Source organism: Bos mutus, chromosome 2 (genome assembly GCF_027580195.1).
Source record: "Bos mutus isolate GX-2022 chromosome 2, NWIPB_WYAK_1.1, whole genome shotgun sequence".
Classification (NCBI taxonomy): Eukaryota; Metazoa; Chordata; class Mammalia; order Artiodactyla; family Bovidae; genus Bos; species Bos mutus.
Window position 1 is genome coordinate 73,989,204 of NC_091618.1, and position 13,103 is coordinate 74,002,306.

Here is a 13,103-nt window from a genome sequence, read left to right on the forward strand (position 1 = left end):
ACCTCTGTGACACAAGACTGTGAAGAAAGCTGAGCACCAAAGAATTGATACTTTTGAATTGTGGTGTTGGAGAAGACTCTTGAGAGTCCCTTGGACTGCAAGGAGATCCAACCAGTCCATTCTGAAGGAGATCAGCCCTGGGATTTCTTTGGAAGGAATGATGCTAAAGCTGAAACTCCAGTACTTTGGCCACCTCATGCGAAGAGTTGACTCATTGGAAAAGACCCTGATGCTAGGAGGGATTGGGGGCAGGAGGAGAAGGGGACGACAGAGGATGAAATGGCTGGATGGCATCACTGATTCGGTGGACATGAGTCTGAGTGAACTCCGGGAGTTGGTGATGGACAGGGAGGCCTGGCGTGCTGCGATTCATGGGGTCGCAAAGAGTCGGACATGACTGAGCGACTGAACTGAACTGAACTGATGACACAAGACAAATAAAGCAGAGATACAGAAATTTAATGAAGCTATAGCAAAAAAAAAAAAAAACGAAATTAAAGATGAATTGACAGGTCAGAGAACTAAAAGAAAAATAAACACCACTGAAATGAAGACCAAATGGAAGCAGAAATAAAAACAGGCACTGCTAAAAAATAAAGTACACACAGGACATGATTGAAAGAAAATTTTCAAAGGGAATGAACAGACCAAAAAAGTTTTTAGAGAAAAAAATAAATTATGAAAGAAAATGACAGAAAATACAAATGATAAAGATGATAAGCCAAGATGAATCAACAAACATAAGCATACCTGGTGGTTTAATTTTAAAAAGTGAAAGAATTGAAAAACTGTTCTCCATATAATTCAAGTAAATTTTCCAGAAATGAAAAAAAAAATGTAAACTAGAGATTAAAATAATATAGCACATCCAGGAAAAAGACATAGAAGCATCAACACTAAGACATATTCCAGTACTAGACGGCCAAAAGGGTAGTGAGACCAAAAAAAAATCAATCATCTCTAAGGAGAAAAAAAACCCAGAATATCTACAGCAAACAGTGAAGGAATGCCTAGAACATCAGCCAGAAAAGAAAGTGAGACTGAGGAATTTCTTACCCAGCCAATTTGTCATTTAGGATAAACTCTGTGTAAAGACATTTTTAAAATGTAAGAACCTAGGAAACTGGTTTCCCATGAGCTCTTCTAAAAATTTTTAAAAAGTTAACTTCAACCAAAGAATACTATACAGAAACAAGAGAAGGGAAGCAATGAAATTACTTAGTGTTTTAATAATCTGCATATAGAAGAGAAAGTAACAGCTATAGACAACAACAACACAGAAATTACATACCTATCAAGAGGTAAGAGAGGAAAAAGGCAAACCTCATTTAAAGTTGGAAAGGAAAATAATCTAAGTATATAGTAGGAATAAATTATAAGTATTTTTTAAAATCCAAAGGTGACATCAAGAAAAATAACCAATTACTATGATATATGCTGAGAAAGACGGTAGAAAGGGAGAAAAATGAACTACATCAACTATCACTACACTGGGAATTAGAAAATGTTGTCTAATAAAATAGAGATCCAAGTAATATAAGCTATAGTTATACATATTACCAGTGAATTCAAACTCTATACCTTTTGAATAACTAAAAACTCATTCTAAACAGGAAGAAAATGTAAATCACATGTTTATTAGCTCACACAAAGATTGTATAGTAACATATTTTTAGGAATAGAAATGATAACAAATACTATGATGACAGAATTAAGAGCAAACATAGCTCTAAAGTCAATGAATGAAAGTGAGCTTAATAATTCTTAAGAAAAAAGACAACTGATTCACAAAGTGAAATCTAAGACTTAAAAATTCATCTAAAGAAGTGTCTCAAAAATGGTGAAAATAGAAAGATAGTTAAAAAGTATGCTAAAAAAAAAAAAAAATGTATGGTCTGAAAGAAATAGAGCTTCTCTGGTGGCTCAGAGGTAAGGAATCCACCTGCAATGCAGGAGACACAGGTGTCATCCCTGGGTTGGGAAGATCCCCTGGAGAGGGGAATGGTAACCCACTCCAGTATACTTGCCTGGAGAATTCCATGGACAGAGGAGCCTGGCCAGTTACAATCCATGGGGTTGCAAAGAGTCGGACATGACTAGTAACTTAGCATACATGCACACATAGCAGAAATTAATACAGCATTGTAAATGAACTGTACTTCAATAAAATAAATTTTTTAAATTTAATTAAAATTAAAGAAATAGTTGTTGGGATATTACACAGTTGTTGGATAATCACACAACTGTGGATAATCCCACAGTTGTTGGGATTAAATTTAGAGTATAAAGTGAAGTGAAGTCACTCAATCATGTCCGACTCTTTGCGATCCCATGGACTGTAGCCTACCAGGCTCCTCCATCCATGGAATTTTCCAGGCAATAATACTGGAGTGGGTTGCCATTTCTTTCTCCAGGGGATCTTCCCGACCCAGGGATCGAACCTGGGTCTCCCGTATAGCAGGCAGATGCTTTACCATCTGAGCCACCAGGGAAGATTGTCAAATTTAGAGTATAAAATGAAAGAATTAACTAATTTTATAATACAGATATTTTATAATGATAAAGAGTATAATACCAAATGAAGATTTAACAGTAAGATTAAGATTTATGCTCCCAGTACTATTGTGGTTTAGATATTCTAAAAACGCTTTCCTTTTCAAACACCTAAAAATAGTAATTCAGTGTACATCATGAGAAATGCCAGGATGGAAGAAGCACAAGCTGGAATCAAGATTGCAGGGAGAAATATCAATAATCTCAGATATGCAAATGACACCACCCTTATGGCAGAAAGTGAAGAAGAACTAAAGAGCCTTTTGATGAAAGTGAAAGAGGCGAGTGAAAAAGCTGGCTTAAAACTCAACATTCAGAAAACTAAGATCATGGCATCCAGTCCTATCACTTCATGGTAAATAGATGGGGAAACAGTGGAAACAGTGAGACTATTTTGGGGGGCTCCAAAATCACTGCAGATGGTGACTGCAGCCATGAAATTAAAAGGCTCTTGTTCCTTGGAAGAAAAGCCATAACCAACCTATGCTATGCTAAGTCACTTCAGTCGTGTCCGACTCTGTGCGACCCCATAGACGCCAGCCCACCAGGCTCCCCCGTCCCTGGGATTCTCCAGGCAAGAACACTGGAGTGGGCTGTCATTTCCTTCTCCAATGCATGAAAGTGAAAAGTGAAAGTGAAGTCACTCAGTTGTGTCCGACTCTTAGCAACCCCATGGATTGCAGCCTACCAGGCTCCTCTGTCCATGGGATTTTCCAAGCAAGAGTACTGGAGTGGGGTGCCATTGCCTTCTCCTACAGCATATTAAAAAGCAGAGACATTACTTTGTCAACAAAGGTCCATCTAGTCAAAGCAATGGTTTTTCCAGTAGTCATGTATGGATGTGAGAGTTGGACTATAAAGAGAGCTGAGTGCAGGAGAATTGACGCTTTTGAATTGTGGTGTTGGAGAAAACTCTTGAGAGTCCCTTCAACTGCAAGGAGATCAAACCAGTCCATCCTAAAGGAAATCAGTCCTGAATATTCACTTGAAGGACTGATGCTGAAGCTCAAACTCCAATACTTTGGCCACCTGATGTGAAGAACTGACCCATTGGAAAAGACCCTGATCCTGGAAAAGACAGAAGGCAGGAGGAGAAGCAGATGACAGAGAATGAGATGGTTGGATGGCATTACCAACTCGATGGACATGAGTTTGAGCAAGCTCTGGGAGTTGGCAATGGACAGGGAAGCCTGGCATGCTGCAGTCCATGGGATGGCAAAGACCTGGACATGACTGAGTGACTGAACTGAAAAATAATAACTAGATAAAATTCTATATTTTATTATAAAATGTAGAGCTGGCCTGAAGAAAAGTAAAAAAAACTTTACAATGACCAGAAACAAGAGAGAAAGTCAAACTCAGAGTAACAAGTTAGTGATAAGGCTACAGGCCACATTGAAGGAGCCTGCAGACACCACCAACAGGGAACCTGAAGACTTAATAGTCAAGCAGAGCAATAGATATATACACAGTGAACAGTGGAAGTGAGGATCCTAAACAAAACGTGAGCCTAAGAAAGCTACAACATAAGTGAAAATGGGGAAGGGGTGACAATAGAGACAGAGTTATAAGCAAAAGGAAACCAGTTGGGAAGTAAGTAGATTTATACATGTTTGGTCAATTGCTTTGCCACAAGGGCACAAAGGTAATTTATGGAAAAGAATATATAGAGACTTTTCTACAAACGGTGCTGAATAACTGGATATCAGAGTGAAAGAAATCTGAACCTAGAACTCTCATCTCACCCCATATAAAAAAATTAATTTGAGGTGAAAAATATATCAAAACACAAAAGCAAAAACTATAAAGCTTTCAGTACAAAACACAGGAGACCATATCTGTGATCTTGGGGTAAGAAAAGACTTATTGCTGACAACATAAAAAGCACTACAATAAACCTATTGTATAGCACAGGGAACTCTGCTTTTTTAATATGTAATATATCTATCCACTCTTTTTAGATTCTTTTCCCATATAGGTGGTCATTACAGTGTATTGAGTGGAGTACCCTGTGCTATAGGTAGATTTATTGTAGTGCTTTTTACGTTTTCAGCAGTAAGTCTTTTCTTGCCCCACAGATATGATCTCCTATGGTGGCTCAGATGGTAAAGAATCTGCCTGCAATGAAGGAAACTGGGTTTGACCCATGGGTTGTGAACCCCTAGAGAAAGGAATGGCTACACACTCCAGTCATCTTGCCTGAAAAATTCCATGGACAGAGGAACCTGGTGGGCTACAATCCATGAGGTTGCAAAGAGTCAGACACAACCAAGCAACTCACACACACACACAGACACACACGCATATAATGGAATCACTTTGCTGTACAGCAGAAACACAACACTGTAAATCAATCAACTATATTCCAATAAAAATTAATTTTAAAAAACCACTACAGTATAAGAACTGGATAAATTGGATTTTATCAAAATTAAAAACTTCTATTTATCAAGGGATATTTGGAAGGAAATTAAAAGGCATGGGTAGAGGACTTCCCTGGAGGTCCAGTGATTAAGACCATGCTTCCACTGCAGGGGGCGTGGCTTTGATCCCTGGTTGGGGAACTAAGATTCCACATGCTGTGCAGCACAGCCAAAAAGTAAAATAAAAGGCAAGGTACAGACTAGGAGAAAAGACTCATAACTCACATATCTGACAAAGGTCATTTATGCAGAATATGAAAAGAACTCCTTCAAATCAGTGATAAAAGTAAAACACAGGTAAAGCATTAGTATAAGATTTATCTATCTCATGTAGAGAGATAGACAGCAAATAAGCACAGGGAAAGATGTCAACATCATTAGCCATTAGGAAGACACAAATTAAAATACAATGAGCTTCTTCTTGAAGATCTATTAATTGTGAGTAGCTAAAATGATATAAGCTGACAACATCAAATGTTAGCAAAGACTTCAAGCATAAAGAACTCTCATATATTGCTGATGGGTTAGGAAAAAAGTTGGGCAGTTTGGCAGTTTTCCTACAAAGTTAAACAGACACCAACCCTAAAACCAAGCAAGAGAATTGAATGCATGTCCAAAAAAGGACTTGTAGCAATGTTAATACCTACCATCTTTATTATGACTCCTAAATTAGAAGCAACACACATGTCCATCATTAAGTTAATAAATACCTAACACTCATAGATCAAAAGAATGTATATGAATCTCAAAAACATGTTGAACAAGAGAAGTCAGATACATATAAACTGTATTCCACTCAAAACAAGTTCCAAAAGAAAGAAATGTAAGCTATGGTACTGAAAGGGATTAGAACCCATTCAATGTATATAGTATTCCATGGTCCCATTTTGAGGAGGGATGAATACAGCAGAGACAGAGAGAAAGAAGTTGTTGGGCAGAGGGAGGGCTCTTCCTTAGTGCCAAATGCCAGTCGATAAATCAACATTTTAACAACTATATGGCAAAAATTATTTTGAGCAACGATTATCTATGGATATTAAATCCAAGAGGAAAAAATGAATAAGAAATATATTTGTATGTCTTAACATTTCTTGTTAGCTGTTTGCTAAATAGGCAACAACTGAGAGAGGGGAAAATAATAACAATATATAGAGAAACTACAGCACTGACTAGCAATCAAAATTAATACTACCAGTGAGGGGTTGACAGATACAGTGTGTCTACAGAAGCAATATCCTGACAAGGACAGGACCTTGATCTCACATACTAATCCAGACAGGACTAATCTAAATCCTGTCATGAGAAAATATTAAAAGAAATTGAAACATTCTATAAAATAAACAGCCCTATATTCTTAAAAGGGGGCTTCCCGGGTAGCACTGCTGCTGCTGCTGCTAAGTCGCTTCAGTCGTGTCCGACTCTGTGCGACCCCATAGACGACAGGCCACCAGGCTCCCCCGTCGCTGGGATTCTCCAGGCAAGAACACTGGAGTGGGTTGCCATTTCCTTCTCCAATGCATGAAAGTGAAAGCGAAGTCGCTCAGTCATGTCCAACTCCTAGCGACCCCATGGACTGCAGCCTACCAGGCTCCTCCATCCATGGGATTTTCCAGGCAAGAGTACTGGAGTGGGGTGTCATTGCCTTCTCCCGGGTAGCACTAGTGGTAAAGAATCCACCTGTCAATGCAGGAGATGTAACAGATGCCGGTTCGATCCTTGGGTCAGGAAGATCCCCTGGAGGAGGGGATGGCAACCCACTCCAGTATTCTTGCCTGGAGAATCCCATGGACAGAAGAGCCTGGCAGGCCAGTCTACACTGTCACACAAAGTCAGACACGACTGAAGCAACTTAGCACGCATATTCTTAAACAAAACAAAACACTAGTGTCATGAAAGGCTGTGGAAATGTCCTACATTAAAGGAAAGAGATCATTAAATGCAAAAATTGATCTGGGACTGGATCTTGTGCTAAAAGAAAAACAATGCCATAAGGATATTACTAGAACCAGTGACAACTGATGTGTAGATTAAGGACTTCCCCAAATGGCTTAGCAGGTAAAGAATCTGCCTGCAGTGCAGTGGACACAGGAAATGCAGGTTCAATCACCGGGTCAGGAAGATCCCCTGGAGGAGGGTATGGCAACTCACTCCAGTATTCTTGCCTGATAAATCTAATGGACAGAGGAGCCTGGAGGGCTACAGTCCAAAGGGTTGCAAAGAGTTAGACATGACTGAATGACTAAGCACGCACACATGCATGCACACTTCCCCATGTAGATTAAAGAATTATATAGAACTTAAATTTCTTGAATTTGATAAATGTACTGTGGCTATGTTAGAGAATATCTGTGCACTTAAAAAATACATACTACACTGAAATATTCCATGTTAAAGGATCATGATATATGCAACCTACTTTCAAGTGATTCAGAAAAAAAATAAATAAATAAACCCATGTATGTAGAGAGAGAAAGGGAAAGGGAGAGAGAAGTAAAAAAGTAAAACTTAAGTGCAAAATGTTTATAATTAAACTAGGTAAAAGGTATATGAAAGTTATTTCTATACTTTTCAGAATAACTTTTCTATAAATTAAAATTACTTCAAAATAAAATGTTAAAAAAAATTAAAAGAGAGCATCAAGTAACTATAAAAAAAGTACATTCTGGTAACAGAAATCAGATCACTGGTTGTCTAACTCAGGGGGAAGGTGTTGACTAAAAAGCAACCTATTCTGGAAAATGGAAGTATTTTATGTGCTGACTGACATGTCTGAAAAGAGAGGTATACATACATACGTATATATACATATGTATATATATATACATACATAGCATATATACACAGCAGCATCCACTGAACTGTATATTTAAAACCTGTGCATTTTATTAAATTTAATTATACCTAAATAATTTTAAAAGCCATTAAGGAGACGTAAGGCTTGGCATGGGGAGAAAATCAATGATCAAAACTTATAATCATCAGCCTACCTAAAAATGAATTAGATGCTGCCCATGTGACCTGGAAAATGCTAAACCAAATATTTAACTTTGTCAATTCTCCCTAAAAGAATTTACCCACCATTTAGGTTTCTTAAAGTTTCCAGAAATTAAGATTACCTGATTATTTAAAAATTTTTTCAACTAGCAAATAAGCTATCACAAACAACAATAACAACGAAAGGCAAAATGAGCCTCCAAAGGACTTCAGATAATGTAAGTCTGTTCTAGATATTTACAGAAATAAGAGATGGAATTAAAACATGGCAAGAAAAGGGATAGCAACAACATACCAGGCAGACAGAAATTGGATATACTATCTGACATTAGGAACAGAAAACAAAATGCTCCTATTCTTCAATTTCAAGAAAGGAAAGGACTGACTGTTCTTTGACATTAGTCAGCTAATCTCTATAAACTATACTCTGAAATTCAGCAAGTTCTTAAATAATCCTGCTTTTTAAAAGCCTACAGACTTCCCCCAAACCAGATACAATACCAACTTCTCGCTTTGTTTAGACAGCCAGTCTAAGAAGCAAAAGAAGTCTAAGAAGTCTAAGTCTTCCTTGCTTAGCAAGTAATAAATTCAGCTTCCTTGTTTTAGACATACTGCATGGGTTTTGGTTGCCAGTACTTTCAGTGATGTCTCTTCCTTAAGAGAAATCAATAGATTAACTTAACAGTGAAACATAACAAAAGTTAACAAAACTATGGCTAAACAAAAATATCCAACTGAAGCAGAGAAACTTAAGGTAAGAAAATACAAAAAAATGCAATAAGAGATATGTGAGACACTGAGAAAAGGTCCAGTGGATATAACTGGAGGCATGGAGAAGGAAATGGCAACCCACTCCAGTTTTCTTGGCTGGAAAATCCCATGGACAGAGGACCCTGGTAGGCTACAGTCCATGGGGTTACAAAGAGTGGGACACAACTGAGTGACTTCACTTTCACTTTTCACTTTCAAGGAGTATTAAGAAGGAGCAAAAATAGTAGTTGAAGAGATAATAACTGAGAATTATGCAGAGCTAATGAATGACATCAGTCCACAGATTAAGAAGCATAAATGCAAAGAAAACCACACATAGGCACATCATAGTCAAATTTTGGAGAGCTGAGCAAAGAAAAAACAAGAACAGCAAGGGGAGGAGAAAGACAACTTATAACAGCACCAAAAATATTAAACACCTAGGGGGAAAAGATAATTTATAGCAGCACCAAAAATATTAAGTACCTAGGAATAAATTTAATGATATATGTGAAAAATTATATACTGAAAACTATAAAATTTTATCAAGGGACTTCCCTGACAGTCCAGTGGTTAGGACGCCATGCTCTCACGGTCATGAAGTTTGACCCCTCACCCGGAAACTAAAATCCCAGAAGCCGTGCATAGTGTAGCCAATAAACAATAACACAACAATGAACAAAAGAACTCAAAATACTTTATTGAAACAGAAATTAAATAAGGGGAAGATGATATAATAATTGAGGTGAAAGTAAACAGATGGAAGAGATGGAAGAATAATTCACATTCATGGATTAAAATACTCTCTATTGTAAAGATATCAAATCTCTGCAAACTGACCTATATATGCAAAACAATCCTATTCATGATCCTAGCAACTTTTTTGTGAAAACTGAATAATGAGTTGTAGAATTTAAGGGCAATGCAGAAAGTCAACAATAGAAAAAGCAATTTTGAAAAAAGAACAGGGTTGAAAAACTTATACTAAAATATCTATTATAAAGTTATAGTAATTAAGAAGTATGGTACTGTCATGAAGATTGGCAATCGTTCAAACAGAAAAAAGAATCTACACCTACACAGTCCCATATGGTAGCCACTAAACATATGTAGCTATTTAAATAAATTAAAATTAGTTAAAATAAAAAATTCAGTCCTTTTGAGCACTTGCCATATTTCAACATCTCAGCAGCCAGCTATTAAATTGAATAGTACATATACTAACATTTCCATCATGGCAGAAAGTTCTATTCAACAGCACTTATAATAGAGAGATACACATAGAATTACTTGATTTATAACAAATGTGACACTCTAGTGCAGTGGGGGAAAGCTGGTCTTTTTAATAAATTGTGATAGTGCAATTTTATGTTCATATATAAAAAATTAAATAAATAAATGACCTATTAATCCACCATCACCTCTACCTTACACCTAGGGTCCCCAACCTCTGGGATTTAATGCCTATATGATCTGATGTGGAGTTGATGTAATAATAATAGAAATAAAGTGCACAACAAATGCAGAGCTCTTGAATCATCCCCAAATCATTCCCTTCCCCTACCACTATGTTCTGTGGAAAAACTGTCCTCCATGACACTGGTCCCTGGTGCCAAAAAAGGTTGGGGCCACTGCCTTACACCATATATAAAAATCAATTCCAAGTAGACTGCAGGGAATTCCCTGGCAGTCCAGTGATTGGGGCTCCGAGCTTTCATTGCCCAGGGCCTGGCTTCAATCCCTGGTCCAGGGATTGAAGCTCCCGCAAGTCAAGCAGCCAAGCAAACCAACAAAAAAACCAAGTAGATTGTCATTCTAAATGTAAAAACGTAAGACAAAGAAGTTTTTAGACGAAAACACAGGAAAGTATCTTCACAACCTTATAGTAGACAAAGATTTCTTAAATAGGACACAAAAAGTGTCAGCCATAAAACACAATACCAGTAAAGAATATTTAACAGGAAATTAAATTTGAGAATGTCTGCTTATCAAGGCATCATTAAGAGAGTGTAAAGGCAAGCCATAGCCTGAGAAAAATCATTTGCAACACAGATACCTGACAAAAGACTCATCCAGAATATAATCTGATAAGTCTCTACAAAACGGTAAGAAAAAGGCAGGCAGATAACCCAGTAGAAAAATGGATAAGACACGAACAAGCACTTAACAGAAGAGGATATCCAAACGGCTAATAAGCATTATGAAAAGCTGTCAAGCTTCGTTTACCATCAGAAAAATGTACATGAAAATTCAGTGGATATCACTATATTCCTACAAGAACCTAAAATGAAATTACAGGTAAGCAAAACGAGGTATTGGTGGTACAAATGGAACTCTTACACACTGGGGACACAAGTATAAATCGGTAAAACCACTTTGAAAAATGTATGGTCAAGTTATGGGTTGAACTGTAACCCCAAAATTCATATGTTGAAGTCTTAGCACCCAGTCCCCCAAAATGTGAACTGATTTGGAAACAGAGTCACTGCCTATGTAATCCGGTCATTTAAGGTGGGCCTGAATCCAATTACAACTGATGTCTTTATAAGATGGGAAATTTTTGACACAAATAGAAGGAAGATGATGTGAAAAGACATTGGAAGAAGACAGCCAACACAAAGCCAAGAAGAGAGACCTGAACAGATCTTCCTCTCACAGTTCTGAGAAGCAATCAACTCTGCCAACATCTTGATTTTGGAATTCTAGACTCAAGAACTGTGAAAATAGTAAGTTTCAGTTGTTTAACCATCCCCCAGCCCCAGTCAATACTTCATTTTGATAGTACTGACAGATTAACACAGGTGGCATCTACTTAGTGGAATATATGCATATTTATAACCCAATGATTCCTCTTCTTGGTATATGCACAATAAAAATGTGTATATATTTTTACCAATAGTCTAAGAATGTTCACAGCACTGTTATCTTTAAAAGCCTCAAACTAGAAACAACCCAAGTGCTCATCAACAGTACAATGAATAAATAAATTATGGTATATTTACCCAATGGAATTTTATATAGCAATGGGAATGAACCAATTACAACTACATGCAACAATACTGAAGGATCTTGCAGTGATGGTGAATGAGAAAAGTCAGACACAAAAGAGTACAAATTGATGATTCAGTCCAGTTCAGTTGCTCAGTCATGTCCGACTCTGCAACCTCATTGACTGCAGCACTCCAGGCCTCCCCGTCCATAGCCAACCCCCGGAGTTTACCCAAACTTATGTCCATTGGATGATTACAATAATACAGTTGAACATGTAAAAGTAATGTGTGGCATAATAAGTCAGGATGGTGATTACATTTGGAAAGGAGGCAGCCAGTAGGGATTGTGAGAGGGCAAAAGGAAGGTTTCTGGGATGCGGGTAATGTTCTACTTTGTGATTTTGGTGAATGGGTATCTTCAAGTTGTATGTTTATGATCTGCACATGCTTTTCCATATACTTTATTCATCATTTAAAAAGTTCTTTAAAAACTGAATATGTGAGTAAATAGATTAGAACAGTTCAGTCATATATATGAGAGATTTTTAAAAACAACCATAATGTAACACAGATAATGAGACATTAATGGAAGCATAGGACAAAGAGAAAAGGTCAAGTATAAGTCTAACTGGAGTAGCAGAAGAAGATACTGAAGAGAATGAGTAAGAATTGATATTTGAAGACTGAAAATTTCCCAGAATCAACATGACACAAATCCCACATTAAAAATGTAAAATACCAACCAGGATAAATAAAAAGCAAATCATATAGAATAAATTATAGTGCAACTGTAGTACTCCAAAGACAAAGAGAAAAATAAAATCAGATACAGATAAAAGACAGATGATTTATTAAGGCATGAAAAATACATCCATTTCTGTTTTTTGGACTTTTTTCTCATGTAAAAGTGAAAAAGAGTAATATGATGAACACACTATAATACCACTCAAATGTTCACAGTGTTAATATTTTGGCTGACCCCTCAGAGTTTCTCTAAACAAATACACGCCTTTCCTTTTTGGGAAAATGTAGAAGATAGGCTTTAGATAGCAGGATTCTTTATCCCCAGATTCTTTATCATGCATTTCTCAGGAACAAAAACATTATTCTGTTCAACTATAACACTATCACTGTATCTATAATTTGATAACATCACTCTAAGAGTCCAGTTGAAGTTTTCCCAGTTAACCCAAAAATGTCCTCTAAAGCTTTTGTTTCTACTTATTCAGGATCTAGCTATTATTTCATGATCCAGTAAAAAAAAAAAAAAAAAAAAAAAATCAATGGGAAGACAGACTGTGTATACACAAAAAATTTTTTTCATTGTTGTTTAGTCGCTCAGTCACATCTGACTCTTCGCTACTGAACAACAATGAAAAAATTATACACACAC

At 36.9% G+C, this 13,103-nt stretch overlaps 1 protein-coding gene across 3 annotated transcripts in view; it reads right to left on the reverse strand.

Annotated features, from left to right (window-relative positions):
• The window catches only part of ZRANB3 (zinc finger RANBP2-type containing 3), a 301,075-nt gene that overhangs the window by 256,678 nt on the left and 31,294 nt on the right, over positions 1 to 13,103 (reverse strand). The window lies entirely within an intron of this gene.